General features: G+C 42.3%; 1 long non-coding RNA gene across 1 annotated transcript; it reads right to left on the bottom strand.

Moving 5' to 3' along the window:
• Positions 1 to 1,174: 1,174 nt before the first annotated feature.
• Positions 1,175 to 20,317, bottom strand: LOC129857845 (uncharacterized). The gene is made up of 2 exons (XR_008759954.1): positions 19,812 to 20,317; positions 1,175 to 4,726 (listed from the first exon to the last, which is right to left on the bottom strand). It is a non-coding gene; the product is annotated as an uncharacterized LOC129857845 (long non-coding RNA).
• Positions 20,318 to 21,192: the final 875 nt, after the last annotated feature.

Here is a 21,192-nt window from a genome sequence, read left to right as displayed (position 1 = left end):
CTCAACCAGCATGTCTACCACAGCATTCTGCAGCGATACGCCATCCCATCTGGTTTGCGCTTAGTGGAACTATCATTTGATTTTCAACAGGACAATGACCCAAAACACACCTCCAGGCTGTGTAAGGGCTATTTGACCAAGAAGGAGAGTGATGGAGTGCTGCATCAGATGACCTGGCTTCCACAATAACCCGACTTCAACCCAATTGAGATGATTTGGGATGAGTTGGACCGCAGAGTGAAGGAAAAGCATCCAACAAGTGCTCAGCATATGTGGGAACTCCTTCAAGACTGTTGGAAAAGCATTCTTCATGAAGCTGGTTGAGAGAATGCCAAGAGTGTGCAAAGCTGTCATCAAGGCAAAGGGTGGCTACTTTGAAGAATCTCAAATATGAAATATATTTTGATTTGTTTAACCCTTTTTTGGTTACTACATGATTCCATATGTGTTATTTCATAGTTTGGATGTCTTCACTATTATTCTACAATGTAGAAAATAGTCAAATAAAGAAAAACCCTTCAATGAGTAGATGTGTCCAAACTTTTGACTGGTACTGTATATCAATGTAACTCATTATGTTTAAGTAAACGTTTCACACCCCCTTCAAGTAGTTTTACTACAAACTTCATGTTGCATGAACTTAATATTTTATCCTAGCCATTAACCTGTAATCAATTATTGAACACTTTACAGTAGCACTTCCACCATGGTTGGGGTCAATTCCTTTTCAATTCTGGAAGTAAACTAACATTTCAATATCAGTTCCAATTTCCCAAAACAATAACACATTTTTAACAATCTCAACGAACAATAATTTTGAGATCAGCTTGGGATTCAAACACAACTAAACAGTAAACTTAAATTCCAATATCAATTGAGACAGTTCAACAGGCACAATACCTTCCAAAAGCTCCTCAAACACCTGTGGTGGAAATACTGCAGTGACAACAGTATCACTTTGCACAACATTTTGTACATTAAAGCCATGGCTGGCTTTTGTACTCTGGCTAAATTCTTTGCGGACGTGTAGTGACTTGGCTCAGTATTTGGTTCTGAGAGTGTGTTTAGAATATCAGCGTTATTAAACAGTTCTTGAATCTAAAGTATTGGAACATACATCGTTGTGTGTCCAGTCTAAAACTGTAAGGACAGACGCTGGGAGACAAGAAGCAAGTACAGGGAGTGAACATTTAATAAATAACAGACATGAAACAAAACATGAACAGTGTCTGGACAGGGGAAACAAAATGACATTAATGCTGACACGGGATCAAACTCAGGAATAGACAGATATAGGGGAGATATTCAATAAAGTGAGGGAGTCCAGGTAAGTCCAATGAAGCCCTGATCCGCATAATGATGGTGACAGGTGTGCAGCCTTGCGCCCTCGAGCGTCAGAGAGGGGGAGCGGGAGCAGGAGTGACAAAAACATATGTACTGGCATTACCATTGGGATAGTTTCTCAAAAGATGTCAGCTTTAGCTGATAAAACAGCTTATAAAAAAACAAAATGCATATTAACCATAAAAGCAAATGCTATGGAAACAAAAACATAAAATAAATATACAGTAAGTGTACAGGTGATATCAGGATAAGACCCAGATGCAGACAGTTCGAATCACAGATATTGATTTACAAAACGGGGCAGGCAAACGACAGGTCAAGGGCAGGCAGAGGTCAGTAATCCAGGGCAGTGTCAGAAAGGTACAGAACCGAAGGCAGGGTCAGGGCAGGCAGAATGGTCAGAACCTGGGAGGACTAGAAAACAGCAACCATAGAAAGTCATAAATGGGAAAACACGCTGGTAGAACTTGATGGGACAAGATGACAGAAAACGCAGGTATAAATACACAGGTGATAATGGGGACAAATGGGAGACACCTGGTGGGGAGTTGGAGACAAGCACAAGACAGGTAAAACAGATCAGGGTGTGACAGGTGAAGACTCAGGAGTGTATGTTTTCATATAAAAAAAAGTCGCAACAACAGAATTCTATGCAAATTCCACCTGCATGGTTCAGGGGGAAAAAATGAAAAGCACTCGTGGTAGGTCGCCTGTAAGATGTTCTGTTCCGACTTCAAACCAAATACTCTGACAATCTTTTGTACTGTATTCTAGCTGCTCAGCAAAACGGGTGGGTATAATTTGTGGAACGTTCCAAGAGGAAACTTTTCCAAAAATTTAGTAAATAACAAGGTTGCCAACAAACAACGCATACAAAGTTGTATAGCGGCAGAATAAGATACCAGGTAGGGAGTGTGCTATGTAATTTAGTTTTTCACTGACCACGTTTATTCCGAAAAATGTCTGTCTTCATTCTGGTATCTTCCATCATTTCTCGTTGGTTGTTTTAGTTATTTATTCCGGTGTGTGTCGGGATTCGCCGGTGAACTCTACTGCGCCTCAATTAGGCGATCGCTATGGTTAACATGTAACTTAACAAATGACTGCTAGCTCCAATATTTTATTATCTAGGTGGCTTGTACACAATTGTTACCAATGATACTGTATACACCAGCCTACTTGTATTACAGAAACATAGATTGTATTTTGCTAAGTGTTAATCCTGTTGCCCAAATATAGCAGGTAACTTGTGTCTGTGTTGAAGATGTTGTTGAGTTCAATTTAATATATGCTTTGACCTATGTCAGGTAACCTCAAGATGCTTGACTCACTACAGCTGCTTTTAAAAAACTTTCCAGTCGTTTGTGCTTTACATTCCAACTTTTGAATGTCTCTTTATTGGACATATATAGTAGTGTCTAATAAAAAAAGCAATGTATGTAAAGCGTCCATCTGTTTTAAGGTTATTGTGTGTGTGTGGGTTGCAGTTTCTCTTAATGTCCACTAGGTGTCAGCACAGTTTCAATGTTACACAAGGTTCAAATTGATTAAAAGTGTAATGAATCAAATCGTATTTGTCACATGTGCCAAATACAACCTTACAGTGAAATGCTTACTTACAAGCCCTTAACCAACAGTTTTAAGAAAAATATGTGCTCAGTGAAAAAAATAAGAAATAAAAGTAACAAATAATTAAAGAGCAGCAGAAAAATAACAATAGCGAGGCTATATACACGGGTACCAGTACAGAGTCAATGTGCAGGGGCACCGGTTAGTCGAGTCAACTGAGGTGTTCTTTTCAAGTCCAGTCGTATAAATTACGTAACAATTTTTTTAAAGTACTCTACTACATTCCACATAAATATATATATATATATTGTGGCGTACAGCAGGTCAGTCAAGAGGGGGAGACTTGTTGAGGTCTGGTGACAGACGGTGTATACATCACAAGGCCATGGTTCCATCTGCTGGACGTGCTAGGTCTCGATGGGTTCTCTGGCCAGGACTAATTGGGAGTTGGTGAGTAATCAAGGGCTGATTGCTCACCAGCTGTGCAAGGCCCATGAAGCTGCCAGAAGGGCAGCACACAGGGAGAGTGGGGGAAGAAAGGACTCCCGTATAGTTGGGGATGGTTACAGAGATAACAGGAGTGAGTGCAGTTTTGATCCCAACTGGATACAGCAAGACCCGGAGCCCAGAAGACGGTATCCCAGAGAGGGTCTCATGGGGAGACCTTTTCTTTTTGACTGTTATTGAAATAAACACCCTTGAAACCGAGCAAATCCTACTCTGTCCGTGTCTGATCTGTGTAAACGTCTTGCCCAAACCTCCTGGTCTGCCACAATATCGTGGTAAACTGTGGGGTGTTGGGTTGAGCGTGCAGAGATTGACACAGAGACAGGGAGTCTTTAGTCCGCAAAAACAACTTTACTAAAACAGAAAATAAATATAACAAAGAAAATCACTTAGGCTTCGCTCTGTCCTTCTCTAGTTTTGCTTGGTGTCGGTCTCTCCCCCTTCTCTCCTGCGGTGTGCCACCGTGCTCCTTTTATTTGGCCTATGTTCCACGAGATCCGTGCACCCCGGCACCTCGGAGAACACGGTCGTATTCCGCTGGACTAACTCTCTGAGCTCTTGTCGTTGGGTTGGGCTGAGATTTTGCCCCATTGCAACTTCGACCGAGGGCGGGCCATGCTGTGGCAGGGTCCAAGTTACGCACAGCGCCTTGTGTGCATGCCAATTCTTCAGTAAGTTCACATTGTAAAGCTGGAGGGGTTTTCTCCTCCCCGGTTGGCGGACCTTATAGTTGACATTGCCTACCCGCTCAACAATGTCGTAGGGCTTATTCCATGTAGCCAGGAATTTACTCTCCGTTGTAGGGATCAGCACCAAGACCTTCTCAACGGGTTGGAACTCTCGTGGTTGGGCCCCCCGGTTGTAGACACGCTCCTAGGCACGTTGCGCCTGGGCCATGTGATCTCTCACCACTGGCCAAATCGCCGTCGTCTTCTCCCTCATCTCCTCCACATGTTCTACTACGCTGCGAAGCGGGGGTCGGCTGCTCTTCCCAGACCTCCTTGGCTAGGTCCAGCAACCCGCAGGGCCGACGGCCATACAGGAGCTCAAAGGGGGAGAACCCTGTGGATGCTTAGGGTACCTCGCGCACTGAAAACATCAGGTGGGGCAGCAGCTGGTCCCAGTTCCTCCTGTCTCTCTCGATGACCTTCCTCAGCATCTGTTTTAGGGTCTTATTGAAGCATTCCACCAGCCCGTCCGTTTGTAGATGGTACACACTGGTCATCACCTGTTTGATTCGTAACAGATTGCAGACATCTTTCATCACACGAGACATGAACGCGGTGCCCTGGTCCGTCAGGATTTCCTGCGGAATAAAATTATGTACTTTTTACTCCATACAATTTCCCTGGTGTAAAAATACTTGAAATTACTAATTAAGTAGTGTACTTTACTATTTCTATTTTTTTCATACTTTTACTTCACTACATTTCTAAAGAAAATAATGTATTTTTTATTTCATACAATTTCCCTGACACCCAAATGAACTACATTTCAAATGCTTAGCTGGACAGGAAAATGATCCCTACTGCCTCTGATCTACCTACCTCATCCCCATATTGTTTTTCTATTTACTTTTCTGCTCTTTTGCACACCGGTGTTTCACCATCTGCTCATCTATCACTCCAGTGTTAATGTGCTAAATGCGAATTACTTCGCTACTATGGCCTATTTATTCCCTTACCTCCTCACACCATTTGCACACACTGTATATAGACTTTTTTTCCTATTGTGTTATTGACTGTACGCTTGTTTATTCCATGTGCAACTCTGTGTTGTTGTTTGTGTCGCACTGCTTTGCCTTATCTTGGCCAGGTCGCAGTTGTAAATGAGAACTTGTTCTCAACTAGCTTACCTGGTTAACCCGTCTAGGATGAGGGTGCCGCTAGCGGCACTCCCCCCCCCATCCCCACTGGAAAACCAGTGCCGCGAAATTCAAAAAAAATATTTTTTTTAAATATTTAACTTTCACACATTAAAGTCCAATACAGCTAATGAAAGACACAGATCTTGTGAATCCAGTCAACATGTCCGATTTTTAAAATGTTTTACAGGGAAGACACAATATGTAAAGATGTACATCTATTACCTAAAAACACATTAGCATAATCCACCATCTTTTATTTGTCCACCAACACCAGTAGCCATCACCAATTCGGCTAAACTAAGATATTTATAGCCCCTAACCAACAAAAAAACTCATCAGATGACAGTCTGATAACATATTTATGGTATGGGATAGGTTTTGTTAGAAAAAAGTGCATATTTCTGTTATGCTGATGAAGGAGGACCCAAAAGCGACGTAATAGAAACAGAGTCTTTATTCCAATCTTAAACAAACAATGATGTTCCTGGATATTATCCAAAGGTAATCCAAAACAGGAAACTGAAAACCTCTTGTCAGTAGAGAGGAACGACTGGAGACGCGACCACCGACTGCAGGTCGCTTCAGGAAGGCACAGACCGTAGCTGACATAGACACCTGCTCACACGCAACTTCTGACAAATGCAAAAACACAACAGGGCGGAACAAGGACACAGAGCAGCTAACCTCAAACAAGAATCCGACAAAGACAGAAGCAGAAAACAGAGGGAGAAATAGGGACTCAAATCAGAGGGCAAAATAGGGGACAGGTGTGAAAGAGTAAATAAGGTCGTTAGGAGAATGAGAACCAGCTGGGAGCAAGAACGGAACGATAGAGAGAGAGAGCGGGAGAGGGAAAAAGGGAGGAGGAGAGAGAGGAATAGAAAGAGGGAAAGAACCTAATAAGACCAGCAGAGGGAAGCACAGGGACAAGACATGAAGATCAAAGACAAAACATGACAATTTCAGGTAGATGGCATAGGTTACAATTGCACCCACCGTCACAAATGGAATAGAAAAACTACTTAGAGCAACGTGTTTACCTACTTACTAATCATCAAACATTTCGTAAAAATACACAGCATACACGAATCGAAAGACACAGATCCTGTGAATACAGACAATATTTCAGATTTTCTAAGTGTCTTACAGCGAAAACACAATAAATCGTTATATTAGCATAGCACATACCACATAGCAGCCCAGCATTGATTCTAGCCAAAGTGAGCGATAAAAGTCAACATCGCCAAAAGATATTAATCTTTTCACTAACCTTCTCAGAATTCTTCCGATGACACTCCTGTAACATCACATTACAACATGCATATACAGTTTGATCGAAAATGTTTATATTTAGCCACCAAAATCATGGTTAGACAATGTGAAATGTAGCTCAGTTGGTCAGAAAATTTCCTTGCGCCACTTAGACAGTGATCTACTCTTATACATAAATACTCATAAACGTGACTAAAAAATATAGGGTGGACAGGGATTGATAGACAATTTAATTCTTAATACAATTGCGTTATTACATTTTTTAATTTATCCTTACTTTTCAATACAGTTTGCGCCAAGCGAAGCTACGTCAAAAAACATGGCGTCCTAAGCCACTAAAATGTTTCGACAGAAACACGATTTATCATAATAAAAATGTCCTACCTTGAGCTGTTCTTCCATCAGTATCTTGGGCAAAGGATCCTTTCTTGGGAGGAATCGTCTTTTGGTGGAAAGCTGTCCTCTTGCCATGTGGAAATGCCAACTGCGTTCGGGATGAACTGAAAGCGTGCCCACCTATTCACAGCGTTAAAGAAATAAATGTCCCAAAATCGCACTAAACGGATATAAATTGCTATAAAACGCTTTAAATTAACTACCTTATGATGTTTTTAACTCCTATAACGAGTGAAAAGATGACCGGAGAAATATAACAGGCTAAACTAACGCTTGGAACAGGAGAGGGTCGGTGTCCTCCACGCGCGTGACGCACCAACAAAAGACTTGCTAGCTACAGGGTTTTTTGATTTATAGGGCCTGTGAACGCGCAATCGACCCCATTGGAATCGTCATCACGTAAAGGCATCCAGGGGAAGACGTAAGAAGTGTCCGTATAGTCATAGCAATATCAGTGCCGTTTTAACTGACTTCAGAACAGTGGCCAACATTTCTGAAATCTGAATCCATGTCAGGGAAATTGCTGTAGAATGGGCTCTGTTCCACTTAGAGACAAAATTTCAACTCCTATAGAAACTATAGACTGTTTTCTATCCAATAATAATAATAATATGCATATTGTACGATCAAGGATTTTGTGGGAAGCCGTTTCAAAAATTACCCAATTAGCATAAATAGTCTAAACAGCGCCCCCATCCCCAACAGGTTAAGATGGGCAAAAGAACACAGACACTGGACAGAGGAAGATTGGAAAAAAAGTGTTATGGACAGACAAATCTAAGTTGAGGTGTTCAGATCACAAAGAAGAACATTCGTGAGAGGCAGGAAAAATGAAAAGATGCTTGAGGAGTGCTTGATGCCATCTGTCAAGCATGGTGGAGGCAATGTGATGGTCTGGGGGTGCTTTGGTGGTGGTAAAGTGGGAAATTTGTACAGGGTAAAATGGATCTTGAAGAAGGAAGGCTATCACTCCATTTTGCAACGCCATGCCATACCCTGTGGACAGAGCTTAATTGGAGACAATTTCCTCCTACAACAGGATAACGACCCAAAGCACAGCTCCAAACTATGCAAGAACTATTTAAGAAGCAGTCATCTGGTATTCTGTATATAATGGATTGGCCAGCAGAGTCACCGGATCTAAACCCTATTGAGCTGTTGTGGGAGCAGCTTGACCATTTGAAACGTAAGAAGTGCCCATCAAGCCAATCAAACTTGTGGGAGATGCTTCAGGAAGATTGGGGTGAAATCTCTTCAGATTACCTCAACAAATTGACAACTAGAATGCCAAAGGTCTGCAAGGCTGTAATTGCTGCAAATGGAGGATTCTTTGACGAAAGCAAAGTTTGAAGGACACAATTATTATTTCAATCATTATTTATAACCTTGTCAACGTCTTGACTATATTTTCTATTCATTTTGCAACTCATTTCATGTATGTTTTCATGGAAAACAAGGACATTTCTAAGTGACCCCAAACTTCTGAACAGTAGTGTATATACACATGATTACACATATACTCTAAAAACACTTAACTAAATAAGTAAATGGGAAAATAACCCCAGTAAAATTCAACATTTGTATAAATGTAACCCTCTGTTGAACATCCTAACAAGCCAGAACACCGAAAATTGACTGGCAAACGCTTGGTAATTAATACCCGTCCTGCAGAGCTGCAGTGTTCGCTCGGCTATACAACCTGCAAAACCGTGCCATTCGCCACCAAGCACCAGGGCGGACCAACCAGTCAAATAGTAAAGAATAATACACATGGTCCTTTGGGAGTATAAACGTGTATGTATTAAACATGCTTACAGTATGTTAGTAGGGTATACTATTAAGGCATGGAAAGAGAGCTCCGTGGCTAGTCTTAGGTAGCGACTAGGCTAATCATTACCGCGCTACCTAGCACCGTGGCTGTACGGCCACATCTGGTTGCTAAAACCTAAATTGTACCATGTACTATAAATAAAACACCATTCAAACTATATTGTCCTTGTGAGAACATGTCACCCTATACATACCATCATTGTTCATAATGTTAAAGTTACTGGATGAATAATTGTAAATTTTTGGGCAGCGGGGTGGAGGCACGTTTCTAATCAAGATATGAATTCACTAGTTGGTCCTTGGTCGCGTTAGCACGGCTAGTGCAGGGTCACAGTTTGAGCCCACAATGGCTAGTTAGTATTATGTCGCCTGTCCTCCTGTGAATGTAGGTTTATTCTTTGGCCTTGGTTGGGTCTAAGAATGTCTTCTGCTCGCCAGAGGGAGTAGTGATCTTCAGTACAGCTGGGTAAAGAATGCTGAACTTGTTGTCCAGACAGCGGTGTAGGAGCCCCCTCACCTCGTTGAAGGCGGACCTCTTCTTCATGACTGCCGCAGTGTTGTCCGGGTAAATTAGAATATTCTGGCCGTTGTGGGTGATGGGTGCAGCTCGCACTGCCTTACGGAAGACATCCTCCTTCTCTTGAAGGTAGTGGAGTTTAACTACTATGGGTCTGAGCGGCACCCCATTCTTCGGTGCAGACTGTATGCTTCTGTGCGCACGGTCAAGGGTGGGGGCGTAATTGAGGCCTAGAATTTCATGTAACAGTTTAGCTATGGACACGGTAGGCCACATTCCGCCTACAGTCTTGAGTCCCTCTCTCACGCTGAAAATGCAACCGCTCCCCCGGCACTGTCTGTTCCCGAGGTCCTGAACCTTGGAAGTGAGTTTGACGACATCTAATATCCGGGTGACTTGCTCTTCAATTCAATGTTTGCACTATCTTCCAGGCTATTCAGACGGGTGTCATGTCTCGCCAAGTCTTCGTTAACGGAGTCGATCTTTATGTTGCCCTCGGTGGCGAGAATAGCTATTTGTGTGGATAGGTCAGTGGATAATGTCTCCACCTTAGCCAGCACAGTCTCTTCAGAATTAATGATAGTAGCCATTACCATGGCTAGGTCGGGGGGGAATCAGAGTCCGTGTCAGGTGATTCCAAGGCATCAGCATAGGCCTGATTCTTTGTGGCCTGCAGCCGTTGTCAACTCTACATTTTACGATTTAACCTGTCTAGGACTGGGGTGACGCTAGCGGCACACCCCCCCCCACATTCCACTGAAAATATTTAAATATTTAACTTTCACACATTAAAGTCCAATACAGCTAATGAAAGACACAGATCGTGTGAATCCAGCCAACATGTCCGATTTTTAAAATGGTTTACAGGGAAGACACAATATGTAAAGATATAAATCTATTAGCTAAACTCATTAGCATAAGACACCATCTTTTATTTGTCCACCAACACCAGTAGCTATCACCAATTCGGCTAAACTAAGATATTGATAGCCACTAACCAAGAAAAAAACTCATCAGATGACAGTCTGATAACATATTTATGGTATAGGATAGGTTTTGTTAGAAAAATGTGCATATTTCAGGTAGATGTCATAGTTTACAATTGCACCCACCGTCACAAATGGACTAGAATAAATATATAGAGCAACGTGTTTACCTACTTACTAATCATCAAACATTTCGTAAAAATACACAGCATACACTAATCGAAAGACACAGATCCTGTGAATACAGACAATATTTCAGATTTTCTAAGTGTCTTACAGCGAAAACACAATAAATCGTTATATTAGCGTACCACATATGCAAACGTTACCAGAGCATTGATTCTAGCCAAAGAGAGCGATAACGTAAACATCGCCAAAATATATTAATTTTTTCACTAACCTTCTCAGAATTCTTCCGATGACACTCCTGTAACATCATATTACACAATCCATATACAGTTTGTTCGAAAATGTGCATATTTAGCCACCAAAATCATGGTTAGACAATGACAAAAGTTTCCCAGCTGGTCAGACAATGTCGTGCGCCATATTAGACAGTGATCTAGCCGTATACATAAATACTCATAAACGTGACAAAAAAATATAGGGTGGACAGCGATTGATAGACAATTTAATTCTTAATACAATCGCTGATTTACATTTTTTAAATGATCCTTACTTTTCAATACAGTTTGCGCCAAGCGAAGCTACGTCAAACAAGATGGCGTCCTAAGCGATTAACATTTCTCGACAGAAACACGATTTATCATAATAAATTGTTCCTACTTTGAGCTGTTCTTCCATCAGAATCTTGGGCAAAGAATCCTTTCTAGGGTCTAATCGTCTTTTGGTCGAAAGCTGTCCTCTTGCCATGTAGAAATGCCCATTGCGTTCGGCATGAACTGGAACCGTGCCCAGAGATTCACAGTGTCTCAGAAATAAATGTCCCAAAATCGCACTAAACGGAAATAAATTGCTATAAAACGGTTTAAATTAACTACCTTATTAATTTTTTAACTCCTATAACGAGTAGAAACATGACCGGAGAAATATAACTGGCTTCACTAGTGCTTGGAAAAAGTGCAGGTCGGTGTCCACCGCGCGCCTGACGCATCTGGAAAAGAGTTCCTACCTACACGTGTTTTTGTTTTATAGGGGCTGTGATTGGGCAATCGATACCATTCAAATCGTCATCACGTAAAGGCATCCAGGGGAAGACGTAAGCAGTGTCTGTATGCTCATAGCAATAACAGTGGCCTTTAAACTGACTCCAGATCAGGGGCCAAAATGTGTGAAATCTGACTCCATGTCAGGGAAATTGCTGTAGAATGAGTTCTGTTCCACTCAGAGACAAAATTTCAACGGCTATAGAAACTAGAGACTGTTTTCTATCCAATAATAATAATAATATGCATATTGTACGATCAAGAATTTAGTAGGAAGCCGTTTCAAAAATTACACGATTTACATAAATAGTGACAACAGCACCCCCTAGCCTCAACAGGTTTTAAATGGCCAAACATTTCAGAGAAAAAAAGCCAGATTAGTAAATTTGGTTCGATTCCAAATTAAATGTTACAAAATGAACACTGTGGGAGAGGTGTTGGTCAAGTATTAATAGTAAATTTGTTCGCCCTGGATCGGAGCACCGAGAAAACGCGTCTTCACATGTTGCTGCTCACTAGCACCCCCCATAAGATTGTATTTTATAATTTATAATTTAGGTAGTCATGTTGGCAATATAACAAGCTTTCAAATTATGCCCACTTGACCCAGATTGCGATTTATAATGGACAGTGTTTGTAAAAAACAACAGTAATTTTGTAACGGCTGTCTTCCAAACAAAACCACAGCTAGGAGAGCATAAAATAGCACCTTATAGTCGAAGACTCTTTTTTAAATGCATTGAAATTACTGTGCATATTTGGAAGAGGTGTGTGGCCACTTAGAAACACTAGTTAGACCTCTCACTGAAAAGTTTTTGTCTTATGTTGCACCTACCCCAAAACTTCCAAGAATTGTCTTATCATGTATCCAGAGTATTTTCAGTCTAATAATTTCCCATATTCTCCCAACTGTTCCCTTTATATTGGTACCATGGTTATGCATTTCGAAATTTCTTCTGTAAGAAACATTTCAATTTAGCCCTATCCATATAGGCCAGTTCCCTCAAGTATAAGGGGTAAATTATATAATGGATTTTTTTTTCAATAATTGTGGCATTTTGTACATATATGCATCTCCTCATGAGCAACAAGTTTCCCATAAGGACCTATAAGCTCGGCCAAGTAATTACTGTGAGGAAAAAAAATACTTCTCTCTCTCATTAATCCGCGCAACATAAATTTGAATTGAAGTCAGTAATTGACCCAAAGGGAGAGAGCGTGAGGGAGAGAGCGTGAGGGAGAGAGCGTGAGGGTGAGAGCGTGAGGGAGAGAGCGTGAGGGAGAGAGCGTGAGGGAGAGAGCGTGAGAGAGAGAGCGTGAGAGAGAGAGCGTGAGAGAGAGAGAGAGAGAGAGAGAGAGAGAGAGAGAGAGAGAGAGAGAGAGAGAGAGAGAGAGAGAGAGAGAGAGAGAGAGAATAACCCTGGGCCCCTGAAAGGCCTCCTTTCTATCTCTAAAGAGCTGCCCAGAGGGGGCCTCTCAGCAGGTGAGTGATGTGGAGCTGCGTGGAGCTGTGTGTGGAGCTGTGCCAAATCCCTTTGCTACCTTCATCTGGGAATGATGAGGGACATGGGATGCCACAGCACCACCTGCTGGCACGCCTTCAGCTACCCCAGGCAGGGAGAGTCGGGCAGAGGGCGTGGGTTGGCACACACAGCCAGAAAAGGAAATACACTCATGCTTTGCTGTGCCCTAGTCCAATCCTTCAAACACATCCACACACACACACACACACACACACACACACACACACACACACACACACACACACACACACACACACACACACACACACACACGTGGCAGTAGGGAAGATAACGTCCCTTGTTTTGTTGTGGTGCATTGTTTAGTGGTAATTTTGTGATGTACATCTCTGTGTTCCTTCCAGAGACATCTGCTGTCTTCTTCACCATGTCTCTATAAAACAATGGGAGGCTAAATCATGATGATGCGTTGACGAATCGTCCCGTTCCAATAAAGCTAAAATATAAAATATAGTGTACTTTTGTTAGAAAAAAATCTGGGTTCTACAGTTTGACCCCACTGCTGCCAACTTCTGTGTAATTCAGTACTGGATCCATGCAGATACCCAACACATCATTCCGGCATGGTTGAAGATAGAATCTTCCTCATGTATGCCATCCTCACTGGCTGCTTTGGCACATTCCCCTATCCATTCTGCTACTTAGTATAAACCACTCTCAAGATCTGGAACCAGTTTAGATGTCACTTTGGTTTGCAAACCTATTCATTAAGGGCCACTCTACTCATAAATCACGTTTTGCATCTGACCTAGATGGAGCCTTCTCCATGTGGTTCATCCATGGCATCAAATCATTCAATGATTTGTATATTGACGGCATGTTTGCATTGTTCCAACAACTCTCAGCTAAATTCCATCTTCCGAATAGTAATTTCTTTAGATATCTACAAGTGCGCAGCTTTGCCCATGACATTATCTCTCAATTCCCCAGTCCTCATGTGGGCCCTCCCACTGATGCATTTTTCACACCATCCCCAACAGGAAAAGGTATGATTTCTTATAGCTATGATAAAAGTTACTCTCTTCACAATCCTTCATTCGCAGCTATTAAAACTTTATGGGAACAGGATCTAGTTGATGAGTTTACTGATGACACATGGGAAGATATTCTGTACCGTGTCCACTCCTCTTCTATTTGTGCCAAACATGGTTTGATCCAATGAAAAATCTTACACCGTACTCACTGGACTAAACTCCGGCTTTCTAACATCTATCCTGATCTTGACCCTGTTTGCGACAGGTGTCGGCAAACTCCTGCTTCATGAATACATATGTTTTGGTCCTACTCTTCTACATAACTATTGGAGAGTAAATTTGATCTGCCGTCTTTGATTCCATATCTAAAGTATTACAAGTGCCTTTTGCTCTTACTGCCATAACATCATTATTTGGGGTAATACCTGAAACTATAAGACTACCAAAATACACATCTGACTTTGTAGCCTTTGTGAGTTTGTTGGCAAGAAGGTTGATTTTACTTCTGTGGAAGTCGCACACTCTTCCCTCTCATTTTGTGTGAATTAAAGAAGTCTTGCACTTGAGTAAATTGGAGAAGATAAAATATACCCTGCGGGTTTCTTCTGACAAATTCTTCCGAATGTGGCAACCTTTCTTTACCTATGTAGAGACACTGCAATTTCCCTCTACTCTACAGTAACTGCCTACCTAAGCACTGTATTTAATTGATCTTCTTAATTGAGTGTTTAAAATTAGCCTGTCTTTTTATTATACTTTTTCTATTCATTTTGAAGACTAGCCATGTTTTTATGTAGTTTTTTTGTGCACTTTGTTGTTCCTAATGTATGTTTTGTTATGAACGTTTTATATCTTTGTATGGGCATATACATTCCTACCTCATTCAAAAAGCTTGTTCCCATGGTATAGCGAATGTATAAAACACATGTGTAATGTACTGTATTTCAATTTCGTTTACTGTCATTGAGCTGTTCTTGTCTATTAATGTTCTGTATTATGTCGTGTTTCATGTTTTGTGTGGACCCCAGGAAGAGTAACTGCTGCTTTTGCAACAGCTAATGGGGATCTTAAAAAAAATAGCAATACCAAAATAACAACTATGTTCAGTGAACTTTGAACTTCCTGTCCACTGAGCTGTTGACCACTTGATTTGTGGTGGATTACGAGAGAGAGAGAGAGAGAGAGAGAGAGAGAGAGAGAGAGAGAGAGAGAGAGAGAGAGAGAGAGAGAGAGAGAGAGAGAGAGAGAGAGAGAGAGAGAGAGAGAGAGAGAGAGAGAGAGAGAGAGAGAGAGAGAGAGAGAGAGAGAGAGAGAGAGAGAGAGAGAGAGAGAGAGAGAGAGAGAGAGAGAGAGAGAGAGAGAGAGAGAGAGAGAGAGAGAGAGAGAGAGAGAGAGAGAGAGAGAGAGAGATATCTTGTACCAAGATGTACAAGGTGAGAGGCATCGTTGATGAATGGCATGGTTCATGATGATTTAGGAGACCCCTGTAAGTATGTTATTGGCTAAACTCTAAATTTGTCTCACTGAATCCCTGAATTAATTACCTAATTTGGTAATATAATACTCTACTTGTCATGCATCACACTGCTGGGTTCTTTTCAACCGCGGCGAGTGGAGAAGAGTTCCTCCGCTCCTCCACTCCGGAAAACAAATTGAGATCATATAAATGGATTGGTTGGCTCACTGTAAAACAGCAAGTAAATATAATTGATATCTTATTGATTGAGATGTAAAAGGCATGAACAGACCATTACCCACCATGGAGTGCACATAAACCAGGGTTCCCCAACTGGCGGCCCAGGGGCCAAATTTGACCCACAGGTGATTTTATTTGGCCCCAAAGATATCTGGCCAACAAAAAATATATACACTGCTCAAAAAAATAAAGGGAACACTTAAAAAACACAATGTAACTCCAAGTCAATCACACTTCTGTGAAATCAAACTGTCCACTTAGGAAGCAACACTGATTGACCATAAATTTCACATGCTGTTGTGCAAATGGAATAGACAACAGGTGGAAATTATAGGCAATTAGCAAGACACCCCCAATAAAGGAGTGGTTCTGCAGGTGGTGACCACAGATCAATTCTCAGTTCCTATGCTTCCTGGCTGATATTTTGGTCACTTTTGAATGCTGGCGGTGCTTTCACTCTAGTGGTAGCATGAGACGGAGTCTACAACCCACACAAGTGGCTCAGGTAGTGCAGCTCATTCAGGATGGCACATCAATGCGAGCTGTGGCAAGAAGGTTTGCTGTGTCTGTCAGCGTAGTATCCAGAGCATGGAGGCGCTACCAGGAGACAGGCCAGTACATCAGGAGATGTGGAGGAGGCCGAAGGAGGGCATCAACCCAGCAGCAGGACCACTACCTCCGCCTTTGTGCAAGGAGGAGCAGGAGGAGCACTACCAGAGCCCTGCAAAATGACCTCCAGCAGGCCACAAATGTGCATGTGTCTGCTCAAACGGCTAGAAACAGACCAACACCGTGCAGGACGTTTGGCATTTGCAAGAGAACACCCAGATTGGCAAATTCGCCACTGGCGCCCTGTGCTCTTCACAGATGAAAGCAGGTTCACACTGAGCACGTGACAGACGTGACAGAGTCTGGAGACGCCGTGGAGAACGTTCTGCTGCCTCCAACATCCTCCAGCATGACCGGTTTGGCGGTGGGTCAGTCATGGTGTGGGGTTGCATTTCTTTGGGGGGCCAGAGGTAGCCTGACTGCCATTAGGTACCGAGATGAGATCGTCAGACCCCTTGTGAGACCATATGCTGGTGCGGTTGGCCCTGGGTTCCTCCTAATGCAAGACAATGCTAGACCTCATGTGGCTGGAGTGTGTCAGCAGTTCCTGCAAGAAGAAGGCATTGATGCTATGGACTGGCCCGCCCGTTCCCCAGACCTGAATCCAATTGAGCACATCTGGGACATCATGTCTCGCTCCATCCACCAATGCCACGTTGCACCACAGACTGTCCAGGAGTTGGCTATGTAAAGAACTATGTAAAGAAAAAAGTATTTAATAAGAATATTTAATTCATTCAGATCTAGGATGTGTTATTTTCGTGTTCCCTTTATTTTTTTGAGCAGTGTATATACTCTACTGATCAAAAGTTTTAGAACACCTACTCATTCAAGGGCTTTTATTTCTTTTTACTATTTTCTACATTGTAGAATAATAGTGAAGAAGAACTATGAAATAACACATAGGGAATATTGTAGTAACCAAAAAAAGTATTAAACAAATCAAAATATATTTTATATTTGAGATTCTTCAAAGTAGCCACCCTTTGTCTTGATGACAGCTTTGCACACTCTTGGCATTCTCTCAACCAGCTTCACCTGGAATGTTTTTCCAACAGTCTTGAAGGAGTTCCCACATATGCTGAGCACTTGTTGGCTGCTTTTCCTTCACTCTGCCGTCCAACTCAGCCAAAACCGTCTCAATTTGATTGAGGTTGGGGGATTGTGGAGCCCAGGTCATTTGATGCAGCACTCCATCACTCTCCTTCTTGGTAAAATAGCTCTTACACAGCCTGGGGGTGTGTTGGGTCATTGTTCTGTTGAAAAACAAATGATAGCTCCACTAAGCCCAAACCAGATGGGATTGCGTATTGCTGCAGAATGCTGTGGGAGCCATGCTGGTTAAGTGCGCCTTGAATTCTAAATAAATCACAGACAGTGTCACCAGCAAAGCACCCCCACACCATAACACCTCATTTTCCATGCTTTATGGTGGGAAATACACATTCGGAGATCATCCGTTCACCCACCCCGCGTCTCGCAAAGACACTAATGACCTTATCCTCTGCAGCAGAGGTAACTCTGGGCCTTCCATTCCTGTGGTGATCCTCATGAGAGCCAGTTTAATCATAGCGCTTTATGTTTTTTTGCGACTGCACTTGAAGAAACTTTTAAAGTTCTTTAAATGTTCCATATTGACTGACCTTCATGTCTTAAAGTAATCATGGATTGTCCTTTCTCTTTGCTTATTTGAGCTGTTCTTGCCATAATATGGGCTTGGTCTTTTACCAAATAGGGCTATCTTCTGTATACCCCGCCTACCTTATCACAACACAACTGATTGGCTCGAATGCATTATGAAGGAAAGAATCACCTGTTATTGAAATGCATTCCAGGTGATTACCTCATGAAGCTGGTTGAGAGAATTTCAAGTGACAAAAGTTGTCATCAAGGTAAAGGGTGGCTAATTGCAAATTGTAATTTGAATGCACAGAGATACCGTGACGAGAACCTGAGGCCCATTGTCATGCCATTCATCCGCCACCATCACCTAATGTTTCAGCATGATAATGCACGGCCCCATGTCGCAAGGATCTGTACACAATTCCTGGAAGCTGAAATTGTCCAAGTTCTTCCATGGCCTGCATACTCACAGACGTGTCACCAATTGAGCATATTTGGGATGCCATGGATCGACGAGTACGACAGTGTGTACCAGGTCCTGCCAAAATCCAGCAACTTCGCACAGCCATTGAAGAGGAGTGGGACACCATTCCACAGGCCACAATCAACAGCAAAGGAGTCAAATAGTAGTCACACCAGATATTGACTGGTTTCTGCATATATCTGTATTCCCAGTCATGTGAAATCCATAGATTATTTTTTAATTTAACCTATATTTAACTAGGCAAGCAAGTTAAAAACAAATTCTTATTTACAATGACAATCTAGGAACAGTGGGTTAGCTGCCTTGTTCATGGGCAGAACGACAGATTTTCACCTTGTCAGCTCAGGGATTCGATAAAGTAACCTTTTGGTTACTTGCCCAACGCTCTAACCACTAGGCTACCAGCCGCCCCAGATTAGGGCCTAATGAATGTATTTCAATTGACTGATTTCCTTAAATGAACATTAAGTCAGTAAAATCTTTGAAATTGTTGCATGTAGAATTTATATTTCTGTTCAGTATAATGTTGACTCCCAAACAGAATACATGATTCCATTTGTGTTATTTCATAGTTTGATGTCTTCACTATTATTCTACAAATGTAGAAAATAGTAAAAATAAAGAAAATCCTTGAATGAGTGATACTGTATTATATGTATATATAGATCACACTATTGGCATTTTTCTGGAGCCTCAGCTCTGACAGGTGCTGTCAATTTGTGACTGGAGAGAAACTCCTAGTATTGGGCTGGGCTGTCAGTGTGTTTTATCCTCACTCAGAGGGAGTATTTCAACAAGCAGCTGGAGTTAGCATGGGTGGTGGGGCAGGAAGAGGGGGAGAAGGAGAGAGGGGGAGGAAACTGCCCAAAATTGTCCCACTCATCATGGGTCATTATCATACCAACGACAGACATGATAAATCATGGCCCTTTCGTAGACCCTCTGCACAAACGGCATGACAAACAGCTTAGCCTCTAACCACCAAGGTCAGCATAAGGCTATGCACCGAGAACCTCGAAAAAACTGAGCTTGCTTTATTTGCCCTCAAGTTGAATATTTATGCGTTTGGGTGGTACTGTACTTGTCATCAATATTTTGAAGGGGGGTTTTGTAATTGAGCTCTTGAATGCGTAGGCCTACTAGCACAGGCATGCGATAAGTATTTAATCCTAAGCATTTTCGAAATAAAATATTATGGTAAAAAAAAATATTGGGATTCAACAGCAGCTCTTCCACAAAGTGGAATTCAAGCAATACTGTACAGTAGCTAGCCCTTTGTACTTTATGTATAAGATATGCATGTTGTACTACCACTTATAAAGATTTCGATTTATTTGGGACTATTAGTATTCTAGAGTCTGCAAATGTTGAATCACAATAACAATAGCTATAGTACTGGTTACAAAATGAAACGGCTGATGCACACCAACCTTCCCTCCTGTGGCTTAATGTTGTCCCTGGTCTGATGATGGCATGAGAGGACTGCAATAGCTGTTGAGTGTCACTGTCCTGGCTTCCTGGCTGAGGGCAGTGCTGCTGCTGCTTCTGGTCATCTCCCCCTTGGCCCTGTGTGCCCCATGACTCAGGGGCTGCAGCTGGCCTGGGGTCAGGGAGGTGCACTGCACCTTCAGCCACCTCACCTCCACCCCACACAATCTGCCTAAGGACACAGAGAGGGTCAACCTAGGGTAAGACTGCCTGTGCTTCATATACAGTATGAATGTTCTTTTTTATTATGGGTTATGGAATTGTAACTAAGAAGGTGTAATGTACTGGAGTGTGATGAGGTTCTGAGCAACCAATGTTAGCTACAAAGTGTATTACCTTTTTGAAAGAGTAAACTCGCACATACACTTTAACTTCTTATGGCTGCAAGGGGCAGTATTGAGTAGCCAGTTAAAGAAGTCTCGAGGTATTGCTCACCTGAGGTAGAGTACCTTATGATAAGATGTAGACCACACTATCTAACAAGAGAGTTCTCTTTCTCTCTTCTCTATATTATTCATAGCCGTCTATTTACCACCAGAGACCGATGCTGGCACTAATACCGCACTCAACAAGCTGTATAAGGCCATAATAAAACAACAAAATGCTCATCCAGAAGCAGCACGCCTTGTGAACGGGGGCTTTAATGCAGCCAAACTTAAATCAGTTTTACAAAAATTTGACCAGCATGTCACATGTGCAACCAGGGGGAAAAAACTGCATACAAAGCTCTGCCCCGCCCTCCATTTGGCAAATCTGACAATAATTATATCCTCCTGATTCCTGCTTACAAGCAAAAACTAAAGCAGGAAGTACCAGTGACTCGCTCAATACGGAAGTGGTGAGGTGACGCAGATGCTACGCTACAGGACTGTTTTGCTAGCACAGATTGGAATATGTTCCGGGATTCATCCAATGGCAATGAGGAGTATACCACCTCAGTCAGCGGCTTCGTCAATAAATGTACCGACAACGTCGTCCTCACAGTGACCGTACGTATATATCCCAACCAGAGGCCATGGATTACAGGCAACATTTGCATCTAGCTAAAGGCTAGAGCTGCCGCTTTCAAGGAGCGGGACACTAATCCGGAAGCTTTCAACAAATCCCACTATGCCCTCAGACGAACCATCAAACAAGCAAAGCTTCAATACAGAATTGAGATTGAATCATATAACACCGGCTCTGACGCTCGTCGGATGTGGCAGGGCTTGAAAACTATTAAAGACTACAAAGGGAAACCCAGACGCGAGCTGCCCAGTGACGTGAGCCTACCAGACGAGTGAAATGCCTTTTATGCTCGCTTGGAGGCAAGCAACACTGAAG

Source organism: Salvelinus fontinalis, chromosome 6 (genome assembly GCF_029448725.1).
Source record: "Salvelinus fontinalis isolate EN_2023a chromosome 6, ASM2944872v1, whole genome shotgun sequence".
Taxonomy (NCBI): Eukaryota; Metazoa; Chordata; class Actinopteri; order Salmoniformes; family Salmonidae; genus Salvelinus; species Salvelinus fontinalis.
This window is presented reverse-complemented; position numbering and strand designations above follow the sequence as displayed.